Source organism: Ptychodera flava, chromosome 2, assembly GCF_041260155.1.
Source record: "Ptychodera flava strain L36383 chromosome 2, AS_Pfla_20210202, whole genome shotgun sequence".
NCBI classification, from domain to species: Eukaryota; Metazoa; Hemichordata; class Enteropneusta; family Ptychoderidae; genus Ptychodera; species Ptychodera flava.
This window is the reverse complement of record NC_091929.1, coordinates 28,907,962-28,929,832: the sequence shown is the minus strand read 5'-3', so window position 1 is coordinate 28,929,832 and position 21,871 is coordinate 28,907,962. Positions and strand designations below refer to the sequence as shown.

General features: G+C 36.2%; 2 long non-coding RNA genes across 2 annotated transcripts in view; both read left to right on the top strand.

Moving 5' to 3' along the window:
- The first annotated feature begins 8,889 nt into the window (after window positions 1-8,889).
- LOC139147842 (uncharacterized) lies at window positions 8,890-13,041 on the top strand. The gene is made up of 3 exons (XR_011555812.1): window positions 8,890-9,030; window positions 11,291-11,384; window positions 12,505-13,041. It is a non-coding gene; the product is annotated as an uncharacterized lncRNA (long non-coding RNA).
- A 5,926-nt stretch (window positions 13,042-18,967) lies between these two features.
- LOC139118525 (uncharacterized) overlaps window positions 18,968-21,871 on the top strand; it is a 3,316-nt gene continuing 412 nt past the window's right edge. The window contains exons 1-3 of the long non-coding RNA XR_011548753.1: window positions 18,968-19,121; window positions 20,681-20,774; window positions 21,760-21,871. The exon at window positions 21,760-21,871 is cut by the window's right edge and continues 412 nt beyond it. This is a non-coding gene — a long non-coding RNA (uncharacterized lncRNA). The remainder of the gene's footprint in view (window positions 19,122-20,680; window positions 20,775-21,759) is intronic.

Here is a 21,871-nt window from a genome sequence, read left to right as displayed (position 1 = left end):
AAAAAACGGTATGAGACTCCTAAAATTGCAACTCCAAATATACGAAGCAGATGTTCTCGGACGCAATTCAAAGTCAGTAAATTCTCGATCGGAATGGTTGAATAACCGAGCCCAGTTTTTTTCACAATTTTTCTGACTATGACCCGGCCCCAGAGTAGAGTTCATTAACCCTTTCACCCCCAGTTCCCTGTGTACAGGTCCAACTTTACCATAGAAAACAATGGATTTGGGACAAACCATGGTGGTGAAAGGGTTAAACACTCGCACACTCATACTTGCTACCGTACATTAGATACATCGTTTCTCGTCGCAAATAATTAGATATTATCTTTCTGTGCTTGATTGCGATGGCTGGAAATCTTGCCAGATGGTCAAATCACACGTGTAATCTCATTGTGTGAAAATTTAATAGCACAATAAACGAGAACGTATGAGAAAGAGCCCTGTCCAACGTATAGCTGTCAAAGATCATTTGCATCTTATTCGTTCGGCTTCCGCGAAATCTTCATGTGATGTGAGACAAACCGTATGCAGTAGTCTTCGTAACAAGCATACAATACACGAATTGCGCCTAGGGGAAAGATATTCGGACTCTCAAACTTTTAAAATATTATTTTAACCTACCGCTTGTGTGAGTTCATTTTGAAGCTCATTGAGTAAGCAAAGTCTTCAGCGGTTTATTTTGTGAAAATCGAAAATTTAATTTCCCACGTAAAGTTAACAAGGGAGATGGCAGCCATTTTGAATTTCTTTTCAGGTAATTTATCTAGTATCAAATTTGCTGAGCCCGGTTGTTATTCTTGATTCCGAGAGAGAATAGTTGGAAATAGCCTTGAGACAAGTTTGAGCAAAAGTTTCTGTCTTTGAGTTTAAAGGCGAGTGCTACCTTAATACGTGTACACATTTATGTGACGTCACTTGTACGTGACAATTTCAATTTACTATATACAAAGATAAAGCGACAGCCTCCTATCCCGTCGATGCCTAATGAAATAATTAAGCACCATTGTGACTTCCTAACAAACACTTAATTGACACACAGACGGATAGATAGATAGATAGAGAGAGAGATAGATAGATAGATAGATAGATAGATAGATAGATAGATAGATAGATAGATAGATAGATAGATAGATAGATAGATAGATAGATAGATAGATAGATAGATAGATAGATAGATAGATAGATAGATAGATAGATAGACGGACGGATGGATGGATGGACGGACGGATGCAAAGCAGGTTGAAGGCATGACTGAGCAATGGCAGTCTTCATAAGAACTTGTCCTCGCTAGTAGGCCGGAATGTGGCTTTTAGAAATTTCTATTTCAAAAAAATGGTCCTTAAGTTATCTTTTAATAAATAAACTGACACGACAATTGTTTACTACCCGGAAATTTTGTCTCTTCTATTAAACTTTTACTAGATAGTCTAGGCAGTATAACATCTATATGACAGCTTCTACTTAAATGCTAAATATTTCTTTTCTTTCTTTCTTTCTTTCTTTCTTTCTTTCTTTCTTTCTTTACTTATTTATTTATTTATTTATTTATTTATTTATTTATTTATTTATTTATTTATTTATTTATATATATTAAGTCTATAATTACTGGCAAGCTTAATCCTGATATGTTTTAAGCTCCGAACCTAAACTCGATTATGTTCATTGAAGTGAGAGAGAGAGAGAGAGAGAGAGAGAGAGAGAGAGAGAGAGAGAGAGAGAGAGGCGGGGAGGGACCACATGATATCAATATCAAGAACTTTGCGGTTGGTAATCTTTTGAAGTCCATTATGATATGAATGTACGCTTTGTATCGTGAAAAAAGAACTTCCTATAAAGATAGGCTTTCGTCGAAACATACATTTGAACTGCAGCAGGGAACACCTCGTCACTCTTTGTCAAATAATTTTAATCATCAATCTGTACCTTTCTGTTTCATTTTTATATCGCTGACAGGTATACGTGAGATGTTAATAATGTTACAGGAAATTTGTCCTGAAAAAAAAATACTCGTTATATGAGCATCACCTTTCATAATTATTCTAACATACACGCACTATACTTCTGCGTACATTGGGCTTTTAAAAATAAATAATAAAAAGCATCGGAAATAATGTTATGTTTCCTCATTCATTAAAATTATCAGCTCCAAAAAACCAAGAATAACTGAGTGAATACAATCGTTTAATTAGGTCAATTTTAATGAAAAACACGTTTCCGCCAACGCGTTGACGCGTCGACAATTATGCAAAGTTATATAAAACAGTAGCTAGTCATTGGTCTGGGCAGTGTCTACATAATTATAATTTGGGTCGGTTTATCTTTAGAACTTGAACGTGTCTTCGGTGCGCTGTAGCTACATCCAACGACTTTGCCATAACAACCATGAAATACGTTCTCCTATTCGCCTTTTCAGTTCTCTTGGTCTGCGTAGCCCAGGTGAACTGCATGCCAAACAGATTCGCAGACTTAGGCGTGGTAAGTACCGGCTTGTCTAATATGAAAACCTGCAGCTGCGCACAGGCAGTATCGTGTCAGTAGAGATGGCATGGTTTCTTTCAAACGACAAGGAGACAATATGCCACTTAGTTATGATTTGTCCATCGACCTGTAACAACTTACAATATTTCGATGCTCGAATATCAGCATTCCCTTGTCAGTCACACATTTTGCGATGTACAGTGAGTGTGATTATTCCTAGTGTCATTCATGCAGGCCATTAAACTTACCAAGGCAAATTACACCACCTCAGTCGACATAACATAGAATAGATTGCTATGGGAGCGAAGGAAAAGGAAACATATGACTGCGTTTTGAAGCGTAATGTTTTAACTAGAAGATTCGATGTTACAGAATCAAATATATAAATTGAAATCCCAATGGATATTATGGATGTCGAATATAATTTCACGCAAAAGTTTGCGGTTTAGTAGGGCAGCATCTAGCCTAATTGACATATAAGCCTATAAGGATATGGCATATAAACTCATTAAAATGATAGCTTATTAGCATATATTAGACCTTTTTATTTGACACCACTCCACTCAACACTTCGATAAGGCTCGCTTGGAAACGCCCCTTGGTAAATTTTAATGATGCCAATGTATGTTCATGTTTTTATTTCATCAGTAGCCAAAGAAATTACGAAAGTTCAAATGGCGAGAGATCTCCGCCTGGTATACTAGTGTAATTCACCGTATTTTCTTCTTCAATTAAGATATCATTCATGGCAGTAGTATGAATATGAAGTGTCCCTAAACATCCAGTAGACAAAAAGATATAAAGAGTCATTGTGACTTTCGAGGAATTGTGAGAAGCAGTCTCTCTCTCTCTCTCTCTCTCTCTCTCTCTCTCTCTCTCTCTCTCTCTCTCTCTCTCTCTCTCTCTCTCTCTCTCTCTCTCTCTCTCTCTCTCCATAAATACCAACAATTATGCTTAGTCTTCGCTCTGAACCTTAGGATTCGGACGAGTCGGATGAGAGGGACGTCTTGGACGAAATGAGAGAAATCTTGGAAGCTGGCAAGGAAGATAGCGTCCTTAAATCCAAGAAACGTAAGAATGTCTTGTAGTATTAGGCTTAATCTATTTAACGTAGGACGAAAATACAAGACCATTCTACAGAGTGATCTTTGTAGGAAACCAACCCTAGTTAAGAGTAAATACTCGACCAATCTGTTGCATTTGTCATTCTTTTTGTAGCTGTAAAGCTATTTATAGTCTATGGTGCGATAATTATCTTCACAAAATTAATCAGTACCATTTCAAGGATTCATTATGATAAATATTGCTTTATCGCATTTTCAGAGAAATCTCGGTTTAATTTTCTCTTATTGCTTCTTTACTTGCACCAGCATTACAAACAATATGTGTTTCCTCTAATCAGGCAAACATTTTTTATTCACAGATCCTTAATCTTTGGTCCAAAACTAATTGATGATTAACATTTTCAGTTGATCTTGGGTAATGACTTTTAAACAATGATGAAATAAAGATAAACTTAAAAATCACTAAAAACTAAACAAAATAAAAGCAGTCAAAACGTTTCTCGAGCTTCTTACTAAATTTTAATGGAATTACAACCCCTAAAATATTGTTTTGCCTAGTCAGGTATTTTTACGGTTTATTTTCAATGAAAATCGTTTCGAGAAACAATATAATATGTAAATGCGTGTGAATAACACCTTGGGCAATGGGTTAGACAAGACTTTCGCCTAGCTGTTTCACCTCCCGAGATGCTAGCTCGAAAAAGAAACAGAAAGTCACTTTGGAGCATTGGCGACATTGCCGTATCTCAACCTTAATATATGTATTCCATGAAGTTTCACACGCCAAATTACTTTCTCGCCAGTAATTTTCAGACATCATTAGTATTTTCTTTATCCATGGTATGAAATCCCCGCAAACCCAAATGCCGTGTTGAGAAATGTGTGATGTAAGGCAGTTCAAACAAAATATTCACGTGGGACAATGTTTTTTTAATTTTTATTTAGTTTGCCCCTTCCAGTCAACTAACATCGGCGTGACATTATTTACCTGAGGCTTGCATTGGACATGCTTTCTTTTAGAATATCTCACTACTTTATCAAAAATATTCTCGGAAACCCGGAGTATCAGCTTGCTATGTTTTTGTCCCTGACAGCTTTTAAAAGTCCCTTTGAAAGATTGCCGTTCAAGCCTCATACGGCATTTCAAGTTGTTTCTTTCTTTTGAACAATCAACAGTTTGCTGGAAGTTTTTGCGCTGCTAATACTACCATAGAAGATGGACCAATTCAAGTCTCGACCGACCGGAATTCATACACTTCGTCCAAACATCTTGGAAAATATCCGCGTACAACTACTACTCCTCCACGCACTGGACCATCGGCGGTGATATGCAATCTTTAACAAAACATGTGTACTTTTTTTGTTTTGAATCTTAGTTTTTGAGCACAACTTCCCTTTTGCAGTCTATGGTAGGAAACATTCGTTTGTACAAATGACATTTCCATGACGTTTGTATTTTAAAGGTTCGCTGACAAAGATACCACACGATGTAATTTTTTAACTAAACATTGCTTCCTTTTAGAAAATATCAATGCTACACACGAGAGGGCGCGCTGAATCTACTTCGATTATCATGAGTTAGTTACAATGCTTGTTATGTTAATTTCCTTCATTTTAACTGCACAAACTTTCTGTGATGCTGGTTTTGAAAAAAAAAAAATCTGTATTCAACAAATGCATTGACTCTTTCGTTTTAGATATTATTTCGCTGGTGTTTTGCTTGTATTTTGAAATTGCATTCTACACAAGTTGACGACATCTTCGTTCGACTTTGTTTTGTTACACCTGCAATGCTAAGTTGCAATATTTGTAAGTTACAGATGGAAAAGACAATAGCTGTAAACTTTTTATTACCTTTTCCTTTACGTTCAATTAATAAAGGAAGTTTATTTTCTCTTCTTCATCCTCAAATATGTCGTAAAATGGTATTTAGCCTTACAAGCACAATTCATTGCATGCAGGATGCATTATTAGGCCATTTAAATAAAATTCTTTGTTTGGATTTTTTAAAAACCTACCAGCCATGGCAACCAGGGGGAAAAAAAACAAACGCAGATAGAAAACACAAGCGTATTAACTTAAGCTCCGATCCGTTCTTGTTTTTCTGGAAAAGCAATTTTTTATTTGTAATAGTGTTAACATTGTGTTTGTTTTCTTACCCAACAATAATTACCCAACATTTTGCGATATTTGAAATTCAAAATGGCCGCCATCCCTGTGTTAACTCTATGGGGAAAAATAAAGTTTTGGATTTTCGAAAAAGTAAGACACTAAAAGTTTTTCTTTCTCCAAGGGCTTTAAAATGATCCCCCACAAGTGGTAGATTAGAAAAGAACTGTAGAAATTTGAGAGTCAAAATATCTGTCCCCGAGGAAAATTTTGGAACAACTTTACAAAGCAATTATAGGCCTACACAAGTGGGATAACATTTAGAGCAATTTCATCGTCCATTTTTAAGTGGTTTTCACTGTAATTTGGGCTTCGGAACAGCGAGAATCTGTATTTTACAAACAGCAAATATGCTGGAAAATCCATCAATAATTATATGTAATGGGTCTTTAATACATCACTGTTCCATCTTGAGTAAAGACCAAAAATCGGCCAGAAAAACCAATTTCAACTATATCTCTGGAAGCATTTTCATTTTACCTATCAGTTCACAAAGAAAGCCACCCTTACAGCAGGTTAGCACCAATGGAGGATTGTATTTTTTATTTCCAGGATGTTCACTTTGTTTTGTACAGAACTGCATATCATCAAAGTAAAACATTCCTTGCTGATTCGTTCAGTTTGGTACAAAGTTGATAAAACATAATTTTCTGTATTTTCGACAGCGAAGTATACGTATGGGGTCTTTTTCGAATGCATGAACCTATCCCCACCGAAAAAAATGAATCAGTTTTGAGGTGCGTGACAACTCTGAGGGTGTTCCGACCAACGTTACGCTTTACCACATACGGCATATATAAGACCCTGAGTGGAATACGTGTAAGCCTATCAGTTTACAGGAAGGCAAAGATTGAATTTTAAGCAGAGAATTCCATGTCTCCATTTGTTGTCGCTATATTCGAAAATTAATTTGACTCATTACCGAAAAAGTGTAAAGTTAATTAAACACGACTAAATATCGCACAGTTTAATGTGTTGGACAAATCAAGAGGTTAGGCTGTTATTGTTGTTATTACATACAGATGTAATCTTTGATATTAAGAAATTCCACCGATTGATTTGACTTCTGAGTTCGTGTTTGCCACAGGCAGAATCGAGTCGAAAAAAGCGGTGGAAGTGCAGATATGTAAGTGAAGAGAAAAAATACCGAAGCGCAACAGCAAAGTATTGAAAAAGGTGGACATAAGACTAGTTTTGATTTCTCACAATGACGTCATAAATAGGTTGAGTTAAATCCTAGTTTCTTGAGGTATTTTTGTAAAGCACCTGTAACGTTCTCTGTAGTTGTCCTCATCCCGCTGACAGCAGTTAGCTGCTTGCAAGCCTGGTCTCTAAGGTAGATCGCGCCTCGGGGACAGATATTCGGACTTTCAAACTTTATTAATTCTATTCTGATCTACCCCTTGTGGGGGTTCATTTTAAAGCTCTTGGTGAAAGAAAACATTTCACCGTCTTAGTTTTTCGAAAATCGAAAATTTTATTTTTCTCCATAGAGTAAACACAGGGATGGCGGCCATTTTGAGTTTCAAATATTTGTAAATCTTAGATAATTTGTTTCCCTAGTACCAAAATTTGTCTGTGGCCCCGATTTTTGCTCTTGATTTTGAAAGACAATGGTTGAAAGATTCATTGAGGAAAGTTTGAGCAAAAGTTTAAGTCTTTCATATTCGAGGCGCATACTACCTTAACAACATTGCAGATCTTGCCACAGGTGTGCCATAAAATTCATCAATCTAGCTTTTAGGGGGAGGGGTCGACTTTCAATATTAAATGGCCCATGAATTCCTGCTTTCAAAGACTATTACAATGGAAGTCAGCAATTTATTAAAACACTGATGTGTTGAATTATATAAAAATGATGACGCTTCTTGCTTAACATTGGGAATATCAATATATACTCGTTTCAACCTTACTAGATGTGGAATATACGTACCCACCAGGTCTTCCGTCAAAAAATTTTGACTGCTATCCAATGGGACTCGAGATATCTTTAGACTCTGTTTACACGTCTGCCTTCCATTTTATCTATCACCTTTTTTCGGCCTCTTCTCAAGCACAGGGGTATTAAACTCTACTTCAAGGGGGCATTTGTTGCGCTCTTCATCACTCTCTGAGCAACAGATGTTGAGTGCCAGATGCTTTGACAGAGTTTCGACTTCGATGCTAAGTATAGATTTCTTTATTTTGTCATCATACTACGTGCACAGATTTTAATCAATAGTTTTTTTTCAACGCTTCCGATAATAAGACGGATAGATGAGAAAATTGTACGCATGAGGATGATTGAGATTATTATTTATTCATTTATTTATTTATTTATTATTTATTTATTTTTATTTATTTATTTACTCGGCTAGTTAGCTTGTTTTATTAGTTAGTTATTATTCTAAGTCTGCACTTTTATCAGCTAAGCTTAGCGCGCTTGTATCTAATGTTTGGAGAGATTTACGCTAAGAACCAAACTCGACAATGTAACCGAGGTTCATCAAAACGAGAGAGAGAGAGAGAGAGAGAGAGAGAGAGAGAGAGAGAGAGAGAGAGAGAGAGAGAGAGAGAGTTGGTTTTGACTCAATATCAAACACTTTTACAGTTCTTGCCCAACTTTGGAAGTCCAATATGATATAATATGAAATCCTTGTACCTTGGAAACTTGTAATGAAAGTTAGCTCTATCGAATGTATTTAAAGACATTCAAAGTGCAATTTGGAACAGCACGTCTCTCTTTGTCAAATAATTTTAATTGTGAGTGTATACTTTTGTTTCATTTTGACATCGCTGACAGGTGTACGTGAGATGTTAATGGTTCACAAGAAGTTTGTCTTGAAAATCGCTCATTATTATTGTACAAGGATCACCTTTCATAGTTATTCAGACATACACGAACCATTGTGGTACTTTCGATTACATTCAGTTCTTTTTAAAAGGAGTATCTGAAATACTGGCTTGTTTTTCATTCACCAAAATTACCACCCAAACCCAAGCAGAATTGATCGAATATATTGTCGCTTAGGCCTAATTAAGTCAATTTTTATGAAAAACACGTAAGTTTTGTCCAAATCGTTGTGGTGACGAAAATAATTGGTGAGGCCAAGTCGAATAAAAGGGAAGCCACTCATTGGTCTACTACGTGTCTATATAAACAGTCTAAGGTCGGGTTATCTTCAGAATCTGAGAGTGTCTTCGGTGCGATATAGCTTCATCCCACGACTTTGCCATTACAACCATGAAGTACGTTCTACTATTCACCTTTTCAGTTCTCTTGGTTTGGGTAACCCAGGTAAACAGTGATCGAGGCAGATTTGCTGACTTAGACATGGTGAGTACCAGCATCTAACATAAAATGCTTTAGTTGGCAGTTGGAGTTATTTCCTGCATGGAACAGTGTTGCAGTTACTTTGGAGAGCGGACAAAGATCAAGGGTTGCGAATTATACCGCTCCAACATGAATCAGACTTGTTGGAATCGAGACAAAATCTTCACCTAACACAGTTATCATTCATCAAAAAGCGCTGTAACAACTGAAAATATTTCGATACACGAATATTGACATACCTTTGTCAGTCAAACAAGCGTGGTTTAATTCTCGTGGTGGTCAAAAGTTGTTACTTTTGAAATATATTTACTAATTTTCAGTATTACATACATTCATTTTTCAGTGAAGTATGTTTGACGTTTAGGTACACAGATTTCGTCTTGCCAATACAATTGTTCGGTAAACATACAAATTCATTGTTATTACACATTATTTCGAGTCCTGAGTAAAATTCAAATTCCAACACAGGCCAGTACACTCATACAGGGTGATGAAAATGTAGAAATGTTACCTTATTTCGGGAGTAGAACAAGAATTTGTATTTTATTTAGTGGACAGTTATCGAAAAGTACATTGAAAATTACAGATAGTCGGGTTTCAGTTTCGAACGTGCAAAATCAAATTAGTCTTTGTAAAAAAAAAAACGCGCGTAGATCGGAAGCGCTAAAACACAAAATTCTTGAATTTAAAAAGGTACTATTCGCAAGCAAAGAATTACTTTCTTATTGCTTTCTAGGGTACACTTCCATTATTGTCATTATCACTGTAAAGGTCAACATGAGCATTATTTTCTGAACTAAACATTTCGCGATGGATAGAAAGTGTGTTATCATGCATGCTTTTAAAGTAGCCACGATTTCAGTCGACATCATGATATTGAATAGACGGTTATTGGAGTGAGGGAAAAGTAAAAATTTAGCTAGTGTTTGAATTCTTAATGTTTTCAATCGAGATGTCGACGTCGTAGATGCAATATATAAATTGAAATCCCGATAGATATGAATATCGAATGGAGATCAGTTACAAAGCTTTGTGGCTTAGCAGGGCAGCTGTTAGCCTCATTTGCATACAAGCTATTAGCATATACTCATGCACATTTTAGCTCATTAGCATATATTATGATGCAAGAAAAAACGTCATGTTTTACAAACCAGTGGGGTCATTGTTGATATTTTCATTTAGTTTTGCCAAACATATAGTATAACTGGCTTTATAAGAATTGGCATGAAAAAACAGTGACTTTGTAGCGTTTCGGGAGACACCACACAACTTCAACAGGTGCAAAATTACAAAGGTGTCATATATAAGGAAGAAGCTGGAAGTGGCCACGAGTGATGTTGTAGAACTTGAACTTGTTTATTGAAAACGGAACCATGGCTATACGCCTCACGGCCCGGCCACTGATACATCAGTATGTGAGTCTGCCTGTGCCTGAGTCGGTCCTCTATAGTTTGTCCTGTGAGTTAGTGTGTCCATTTATACAGTATCTTGGCCATGTCGGATGCCGACCCCATAAAGAATACAATAAGACAATACTTTGATTTCTTCCGAGTTTAGAAAAGATACAAAAGTACAAATTAATTATAACTTGCCCATGCTACAATTCTTTTGTTTCAAACCCACGTTATGAATGAATTAAAATGATAATGACAGCCAAATATTACGATTGGCTGAAATACAATAGAATATGGCGGTAGTATGCAGAATACCTCCATGAGAAAAATAAGTTACTGGGTGAATTTTTAAATGTGTAAACGAGAAAGATCATGTTGTCGATACCGTGCTGGCATGTCGTGGCGCCATTACTGTTAGAGTCCAAATTCAGAGGAATTGCGCTGGATTTATCGCGTCCATGGACGCTAATGTATCGAGAGCGTGAAATATTAATTTTCTTTGTACCAATTTGGAAGATCATGACAAAGGTTCAAATGGCGAAAGATCTCTGTACGGTATACTCTGGTGTTTCACAGCATTTTTTCTTACATACCATTAATGACAAGCGTATGAATGTGTGGGTTTCCTAAAAATCTAAACGACACAAAGAGAAATCACAAGTTCGACTTTAGACGATTTGTGAGAAACAACCAGGATGGCTGTTCTTTGTGCACCATGTCTGACAGACTCCCTGAGTGGCTTAGAAACTTGATGAATACAAAATTAATCTGAGTCATAAAGTCTTGTCTGCTTGTCTGTATGTCTGTCTATCTGTCCGTCTCTGCATGAATACCTATAAATTCTGTTTATTATTTGCTCCCAACCATAGGATTCGGAAGATTTTGATGAGAGGGGTGTCTTGGACGAAATGCGAGAAATCCTGGAAGACAGGGAAGAAGATAACTTACCTAAATCCAAGAAACGTAAGTTTTTGTTGGAGCATTTATGTTATTCCATGCATTTGTAATTCTTTTACATTTGTAGATGTAAGGCTATCTATCAGACGATCATGCGAGAATTATGATCACAAAGTTAATCAGTACCATCATAGGGATTCCTTATGATACATATTGCCTATCGCATTTTCAGGAAAATCTCAACTATCTTTTTCCTCCCCTATTTGTACTTTACCTTCGACCAACATTTCAAGAACTGTACGTGTCCTCTAATCAGGCAAAGTCGCTTCGATTCACCAAATGCTAAACATTTGTTTGAAAAATAACCGATGAATTTACATTTTATGTTATCTTTAGGCGAGGGTGTTGAAAATGATAAAATAAAGAAAACAAATTAAAAATTCTATTAAACAAAACAAAATGGTAAAACATTCCTCGATCGCCTTACCAAATTTTACTATAATTACAAACGCCTAAAAATATTGATTGCCTAGGTTGGTATATTATTGTTTTTTTGGTCATAAAAGCAGTATTATCAGATGTGACATAGCGGGAATACATGAGAAATGCGGACAGCAGGTTAGACATGATTTTATCTTAAAATTTTAACCAAAAGAGATGAAAGCGAGAAACTTGACCACTTTTTTACAACAACGGCAGCTTTGCCACATCCCAACCTTAAAAAGAGAATTTCACGCGCACATTTTCCGCGATCAATTTTCAGACATCATTAGCTTTTCATGTACCATTGTTTAAAATCATGCGTACAGGCAAATTCCATTTCGTGAAATCTGTGCGATGGATGATGTCAGGTATTCCAAACAAAATATTTACAATGTATTTCAATGTGTCTGCTCCTTCCCTACAACCGGCGATAGTAGACATCATTTAGCGGAGGCTAGCATTGAACACGTTTTCATTTAGTTATCTCACTACTTTTTATCTACATGTTCGCGGAACAATGCGTGTTGGCTTTGGTTAATTTCTTCATGAGATTAGCATCCATTTTACAGTCGCAACAAATTGTGGTGATGGTCCTCTACACAGTGCAAAAATCACCAGAAACAAGCTCCTTTCAAAAACTGCCACTCAATCTTCAAATTGCGTTACAGGTAACGTTTCCTTTCCTTTTTTTAACTGTTCACAGTTTGCTGGAAGTTTCTCCACAGTGGATGCAAATAGTACCAGAGTAGATCGACCGATACAAGTCCTGACCAACCGGAATTCACACACTTCATCCAAATATCTTGGAAAATTCCCGTAAAATTGCTACTGAAGCACGCACATGACTGTCTGCTGTCATCTGAGTCGTTCACAACATAGCGTTTTTTCTGTAATGTATCTCATTTTACGAGCGGCACTTTCATTTTATTGCAGTTTTTTCAGTGTAAAGGCACGTTCTTTTATGAAAATGGCATTTCCTGAACATTTTGTATTTTGAAAAAGTTCGCTGAGAAAGCCACAAAACGATGTAATTTTTTGACTAAATATCCTCCCTTCAAGGTAATGTCAGTGTTCAAGACAAAAATGTTCGCGCTGTACCTGTTTTGAGTTTAATGAGTTAGTTACAATGCTTGATTTGTTCATTTCTTTCATGTGAAATGCACAAACGTCGATGTTAACTATTTTTAAATTAATTTCTTCATTTGACATTGAAAGCATAATAAAAACTTTATTCAACAAATTTATTGACTCGTTTTCAATTATTTTGCTTCTATTTTAAAATTGCTTTTTACACAAGTTAACGGCATTTTCTTTCGAATTCTATGTGCCATAACAACAACTCCATGATGTTGCAATATAAGCAGAATTTGATAAATTACAGATGGAAAGGGCAATAGCTATTAACCAGTTGAGTGCCAAAGTCAACTTGTGTCTCCTGTATAAAATGTAACCTGCACAAATTTTTTTCCGATTTTTTCAAAACTTTTGATCAAAAATTGTAGTCAATGAAAAGTGATGTCCATCTAGTCAAAATGTGTCAAACAAAATACAGATTAATTCCAAAAAGTTGGTAAAATTTTACACTAAAATTTTGGTGTGAAAATTTACAGCACTCAACGGGTTAACTTGTGATAACACTTTCCATATTTTTCAATGAAAGATATTCATTCCCCTTTTTTTACCCCATCCTCTAATATATCGCAAAACTAGGTACTTAGCTTTACAACGACAATTCATTGCATGCAGTATGCATTGCTTTTACTGCAAAACTGCTTCAACACTGCATAACAATTCATCTATCGCCAAAAGGTGAATGACCAGTTGACATAACAAACTTTAACGCAGAATGGGCCTGGGGGACAGATATTTAGACTTCAACTCTTTTCTTATCAATCACATGTTGGGGTCATTTTAAAGCCTTTGGAGAAAGAAAAACTTTCACTGTCTTAGTTTTTCAATCCAAAATGTTATTTTTGCCTTAGAGTTAATACAGGAATGGCGGCATTTTGAATTTCAAATATCGCAAAATGTTCGTCATCATGTTTAAGCTTAATGGAACCTAATACAATTCAAAATTCCGCAGAATACATTGACAATAAGGAGCTAGGAATACAGCCATGCGCTAGTCGAGCCTCGCTCCGTGAACTCATAGTACATTGCATTATTAAAAACTATTTCCGCGGGCTGCTGTCATATAAATGATACATGTAATTTTTGAAGAGAAGATAGTAACTGTGAAAGTAAAAAAAAACAAAGATCGCACAAAGTAAGGTTACTGATTACAACTAGAATTCGTTAACCTTTGCAATTGACCAAATACATAAGTATATTAATACATAGTAAGCCATTCTCGTAAGAGATAGTCTTTCAGGGCTTTTGTGAACTTATATCTAGATGTTTGATTTTTAATAGAATTCGCCAATGTGTTCCATAGTTTTGCGCCTGTGTAAGATATTGAAGATTGACCTGCAGATGTATACATTCTAGGCAATACTAAATTCATGTCCACCTTTTGGTGGGTATCGTAGCAATGGTTTACAATATGAAAATGATCTGGTAAGTCATTAGGAACATTTTGGTGGAGTAAATCAAACATAAAAGTATAGACTAGCAACTAGTCGAGCTTATGAACATCCAAAATACGTAGATTATAGAAGAGAGGTAAAGATGGCTCTCTAAAGTCAGAGAATGTTATACTACGCATAGACATTTTCTGAGTGACATAAATCGGATTTAGATACGATGAAAATGTATTCCCCCATACTTCTAAGCCATATGTTACATGGGGTTGAATAAATGATACATGGAGAAAAACGAGAATACTTTGTGGTACAACGTGTCTTAATTTAAATAATATTCCGACCTTCTTTCTTATCATCGCGTTTACCTTTGTAATGTGTGGTTTCCATGTAAGGTGCTTATTAATAATTACCCCCGACAAATGACGCTTGGTGTCTTTGAACTAGAGGTTGATTTTTCACACACTGATTACCATGTAAATACACTGCTCTACGTTTTTGATGGAAAAATACATAATTTGTCTTATTTATGTTTAAGGCGAGCATATTAGCGTCACATCAACGTGTTACATTTCTCAAGTGATTTTCTACTAGTGAAAGTTCAATGCAATTAATGTTATTAGCATATGTATGGAAAAAATTCGAGTCGTCTGCAACTGTTTTCAAACTTTGCTTCAAGGAATATTACACGAGAAAATGTTGGAAACACATATTTTTGAGATAGGTATACCTTTGAAGGCGTCCTAACCGATGTCGCACCACATCACAATGCACTCCGAAGACTTCACTGGGATACATATAGACCTGTCCGTTTAAAGGTCGACAAAGATTGAATTTTTAGGTAGAACATGCCTCGGGGACAGATATTCGGACTCTCAAACTTTTACAATTTTTGTCTGATATACCACTTGTCGGGGTTCATTTTAAAGCTCTTGGCGTAAGAAAACCTTTTTGAAATTCGAAAAGTTTACTCTAATCCATAGCGTTATAACAGGGATGGAGGCCGTTTTGAATTTAAATATCGTTCGATCTTTGGTTATCTGTTTATCCAGTACCAAAATCTGCACTGTGACCCCCAATTTTTAGTCTTGATTCTGAAGATAATGACTAAAAGATTCCTTGAGGAAAGTTTAAGCAAAAGCTTAAATCTTGCACTTTCGAGGTGCATACAACAATAAGCTAAGGACACCATCTCTCCATTTTGTTTATTGATGTGTTTTAAAGACGATAACGCCTGCGTCATATTTGAGATTTAATTTGGCTCTTTTCGAATAAAAGATAAGGTTAGTTTCTTGCAACTAAATATAGCTCCATGTTTTAAAATGTTTGATTAGCATATATGGCAGGTATTGGTGTTATCAGCTTGAGAAATAAAATTCCACTGATTAAATTGAATTCCCAGTCTACGTTTGCTACAGACAATGTGGAGTGTAATAAGGTGTAGCTTTTACATGATCGTTTATTGTCAATTTAGGCATAGACTGTTTTTCTCGAGGGTCTATGATTTAGGTATCAAAAATAGTTGTCAAAGCTTCTTTACAAAGAAAAAAGCATGAAAGAAAAATAGGTGAAAGAGATTCATGAACGAGAAAAATCTAAAGCGTCATCAGCAGAAATTTGACAAATGGGCATTAGGCTCTTTTTCATTTTTGTAATTACGTAATCAATTAGTTGGGTGAATTAAGTCAATGTCTGTACTGTATTTAAAGGCATCTACCCATTCCTCCTGTCTGCTGACACAAGATCTGCAAGAAAAGTGTGTAAAGTCATGAGAAATCGGTAACTTTCATGATGTGTGCTGAGTGTATGTATGTATGTATGTATGTATGTATGTATGTATGTATGTATGTATGTATGTATGTATGTATGTATGTATGTATGTATGTATGTATGTATGTATGTATGTATGTATGTATGTATGTATGTATGTATGTATGTATGTATGCATGCATGCATGCATGCATGCGTGCTTGCATACATTTGATGATTATTAAATTAACAAATTAAATTTAGTGGCTCTACCATGTCACTTAGGTTCGATCTTGACCGGTGTAACATGCAACTAAGGACACGTGATACCATCTCTGATTGGTGATTCAAGGCAACCCATCGTCATATCCATCTTCTATTTGTTACTTTGTTCTTTGAACCTGGTAAATTCTTCATTTACACTGAATGATACTGATTATTGGACCTGTTTTGGTGTCTACAAAAATTTGATTTTTAGATTTCATCTATACCTGGTAGTCTATGAGAAAACTATGAACGTGTATTTTGCAATATAAAACTAGCAATATCTGATCATCTATAGACGTTTGATAACTGATATATATGTACTTAAATAGCATGGGGTGTTTACAAGTGCGCATATGTACAAGAATTTTGATTCTGGAATTTAGCCGAAAATGTTGATCCACTGTACATTTGAGTCTGTGACAAACTGTGAATATTTTTTCCCGATGTGGCCGATATAGTGCTTCGTCCTAACTGCAATATTTGCGCATATATGGACCCTTAATAATTGACATAATTGTACTTGATTAGACTAGGGTGGTTATACATGTCCATGTGTGCAAGAAATTTGATTTTTGACTTTCACCGAAATGTTGATCCAAAGGTACATTCCAGTCTATGAGGTAACTATGAATAATTTTTCAAATACAAAACTAGCTAAATCTGTGTATTTATGTACTATTGATTATTGATATTAATGTACTTGATCAGACTAACATGGATACAGCTGCATGTGTGCCAAAGAAATTTTAGTTTGGAACTTCACCGAAATGATGATTCACTATTAGGAAACTACAAAAACACATAGGTTATCTGTTCCCAAATTGTAAGTTATTCAAAGTTGCTTGACCAGAAGCTTCTAGTTGTTATTGATGACACTATGCACTATTCAAAATAGTTTGTATGCGCTATTCTAAATAAATAGTATTCTGTCAAAGTCCTCAAAAAATAAAAAATATACATACGGCTACATGAACGTTTTACACTGACCTAGACCCAATGTATTGTCAATGGGAGAATGACATCAAATAAGTTATCTCCCAAATTGTTATTGAAAGGTTAAGTTGAAACTTTTAGTCATTATAGAGCAGAGTTTTGCACAACAGAGATGCTGGGTAAGTAGAAATCATGACAGCCTAAATCTTTTGCCACAATGTGGCTGCTTGGATCATCAATAAATTGTTTAATGTACCCTAAAAAATGCGCCCGAAGGGCGCGCCGAAAATGGAAATATCAGGAAATGAAAGTGCCAGGACTTTGATATTCAACAAATTTTCAAGTCCCCCTCTGCAACATCAATTTTTCTCAGATCCCCCCTTGCGTGTTGTCAACTTTTTCAAGTACCCCCCTGAAATCTCCCCTCCTGAGTTGTTTGTAAATGCAGCCGTAGGCTTTTCTTCTACTTTTCTACGGATGCATTTCCAGCATTCACCATTTTGTTTCTTCACAGCATTCATTCAAAATCTCCAAATATTGTGAATGTCTTTTGCTTCGCAGTGCGCCATCAGAGCACTCACAATCGGACTCTTGACGTCTGCAGACTGTATTTAGATGTCTGCCGTCCATTTTATCAGTCACCTCGCTCTTCTTCGGCCTCTTTAGAACAGGAGTGTTCAAGCTCTACTTCAACGAAGCATTTGTTGCGCTCTTCATCACTCTCTTAGCAACAGATGCCAGATACTTTGATAGAGTTTCGACTTCGATGCTGCGTAGATTTTCTTTATTTTTCATCATTACTTCGTGCACATATATTAATTCAATAGTTTTTTTTTTCCGACGCTTCCGATAACAAGACGGATAGATGAAAGAAAATGTGTGTGCATGAGGATGCTTTATTTATTTATTTATTTATTTATTTATTTATTTATTTATTTATTTATTTATTTACTTTGCTTGTTAGCTTGTTTTAGTAGTTATTATTCTAAGTCTGTCCTTTTATCAGCAAATACTGGAAAGCTAAGGGCGGTTGTATCTAATGTTTAGGAGAGCTTTAAGCTGAGAAACCAAACTCGACAGCGTAATAGAGGTTCATCAAAACGAGAGAGAGAGAGAGAGAGAGAGAGAGAGAGAGAGAGAGAGAGAGAGATTAATAATATGAAATCCTTGTATCTTGGACACTTGCTGTGACAATTAGCTCAATCGAAATCTAGTTGAAGACATTTGAACTGCAGTTAGGAACAGCACGTCTCTCTTTGTCAAATAATGTTGACTATGGATTTGTACTTTTGTTTCATTTTGACTTCGCTGACAGGTGTACGTGAGATGCTAATGGTGTTCTTATAGGAAGTTTGTTCGGAAAAAAACGCTCATTTTCATTGTACAAGGATCACCTTTCATACTTATTCAGACATACACGCACCATTGTGATACTTTCGAATACATTCAGTTCTTTTTAAAAAAGTATCCGAAATACTGGCTTGTTTTTTTCATTCACTAAAATTACCACCCAAACCCAAGCAGAATTGATCGAATAATATATTGTCGCTTAATTAGGTCAATTGTTATGAAAAACACGTAATTTTTGTCCAAATCTGTGGTGACGAAAATAATTGGTGCGGTCAAGTCGAATAAAAGGGAAGTCACATATTGATCTACTTGGTGTCTATATAAACAGTCTAAGGCCGGGTTATCTTCAGAATCTTGAGAGTGTCTTGGGTGTGCCACAGTTTCATCCCACGACTTTGCCATTACAACCATGAAGTACGTTCTACTATTCACCTTTTCAGTTCTCTTAGTTTGGGTAACCCAGGTAAACAGTGAGCGAGGCAGATTTGCAGACTTAGGCATGGTGAGTACCAGCATATCTAACATAAAATTCTTCAGTTGACAGGTAGAGTGATTTCTAGCATGGAACAGCGTTGCAGTTACTTTCGGCGAGGGCACATAGATCAAGGCTTGCGAATTATACCACTCCAAAATAAACCAGACTTGTTGAAATCGAGACACAATCGAATCTTTACCTAACACAGTTATCATTCATCCAAAAGAGCTGTAACAACTGAAAATGTTTCGATACACGAATATTGACATACCTTTGTCAGTTAAACAAGAGAGACGTTACTTTTCGAAAATATATTTACTAATTTGAGTATTACACATATTCATTTTTCAACGAAAGAAGTATGTTGATGTACAGAGTTTTAGTCTTGCCAATACAATTGTTTTGTACAACATGCAAATTTATTGTTGATACAAATTATTTCGAGTCCGGACTAAAATTCGAATTCTAACACTGAACGCTACAATCATATAGGCTGATGAAAACGAAGTGTTACCTGATTTCGGGAGTAAAACAAGAATTTGTATTTTTAGTGAAGAAATATCTAAAAGTACATCAGTCGACATCATTATATTGAATAGATGGCTATTGGAGTGAGGGAAAAGGAAAAATTTAGCTAGTGTTTTAATGCTTAATGTTTTAAATCGATAAGACGACGTCGCAGAATCAATATATAAAGTGAAATACCGATAGATATGAATGCCGAACGGAATTCTGTAGCAAAGCTTTGTGGTTTAACAGGGCAGCTGTTAGTCTCATTGGCTTACGTGTCCATTACCATAAACAACCATGAACATTTCAGCTCATTAGCATATATTACGATGCCAGAAAATATTTACAAACCAGTGGGGACATTGTTGATATTTTCAGTCATATTTTCAGTTTTGCCACAAATATAGTATAACTTGTTACAAAAAGTAGTGACTTTGTACCACTTTGCTAGACACAACTCAACTTCAACAGGAGAATAACTCACAAAAACGCCGCCGAGAAAAAATGTCTGCTGATGTGCAGCGTGCTAGGAAGGTTATATCTGATCGGTCGATTGTCACTATTCACAGCAACTTAGGGAGTAATATTGTATTATTCATTTACAACGGTAAGATTCGGCCAACCAATTTGATAACAGCTTCCGAGACGCTGCACATATCAGCCGAAACAGTTAGTATTGACACACTTGGATCAAGTCTTCCTATCATTAACAGCCGCCAAAATTACAAAGGTACAAATCTCTGTCTGGTATACTTTGGTGTTTCACAACACTTTCTCTTTCACATCATTAATGACAAGTGTATAAATGTGTGGGTTCCCTAAACATCAAAACGACACTTAGATAAATCATATCACGAGTTCGACTTCAGAGGATCTGTGAGAAGCAGCATGAAAGGCCATTTGTTATGCACTATGACAGCTGTCTGACTGACTCTCTGTCTGAGAAACATGACAAGTGTGGAATAAATCTGAGTCAAAGAGTCTTTGTGTCTGTTTGTCTGTGTGTCTTCTTGTCTGTGTGTCTCTGGATGAATTGAATACCGACAATTCTACTTCTTATTCGCTCTGAACCGTAGGATTCGGACGATTTTGATGAGAGGGGTGTCTTGGACGAAATGAGAGAAATCCTTGAAGACAGGAAAGAAGATAACTTGCCCAAATCCAAGAAGCGTAAGTTTTGTTGTAGCATTTATGTTATTCTACTCGACATATGACTAAAATACCCAGACTATTCTGCCGAGTGTGTCTTGAAGGAAACCAACCAAGTAAAAAATAAATACCCGACCAATCCTTTCTATTTGTTATCCTTTACAATTTTTGATGTAAGGTTATTTATTATACACCTACGTCTGTAACCTATGGAGTTTTGTCGTACAGTAAGTTTCGGTAACAGAGGACGCGGAGTCCAATAACTTTGACGCGGAGTACAATAACTTTAGGCGTTATTGGACGCTATTTGACCTTTGACCTCAAAACACCTTTACGTCAACGCGAGGAAAAAGAAGAGAATATTTTACATTTTTACAACAATATATACTTCTTAACATTCAGTACTTCACAAAGGAAATCATGGTCAGTCCAAAACCGGTTAATTTGAGTGAAATTATGCTGCTGACGTAAAAATTCTACCACGCGCCCTGCGCAGCGCGGGTTGAAATTTCGTTCTATGCGCTTAATAGCGGACGCGCTGAACGCGTTCCCAGTCTGCTCGCGATCGTGCAGAAGCAGAAGTGAAGAAGCATCCAAAAACGCCTAAATTTCGACTTTTTTCAAGTAAAGTTGGACTAAAAAGGTGTATAATAATAAGGTTATTCACAAAATACCGGGATTTATGTCCTCGTACATCGTACGCTGCGGTATTGTCCTCGACGCTACGCGTCTCGGACAATACCTCCGCTGCACGATGTACTCGGACATAAATCCCGGTATTTTGTGAATAACCTTATATTATCAGATGCAGTCCATCACGCGATAATATAAGGAACTCTGCGTTTTGATTTATTTCTTCATGAGATGAGCAAAAATTGTACAGTCCTAAGAAGTTGTGGCAATGGTCCTCTACACAGTGCAAAACTCACCCCTTCCAAATACTGTCACTCAATCCTCATATTGCATTTCAGTTAACGTTCCTTTTTCCTTTTTTAACCATTAACAGCTTGCTGGAAGTTTCTCCACACTGGATGCAAATAGTACCAGAGTAGATCGACCGATACAAGTCCTGACCAACCGAATCACAGACTTTGTCCAAATATCTGGGAAAATTCCCG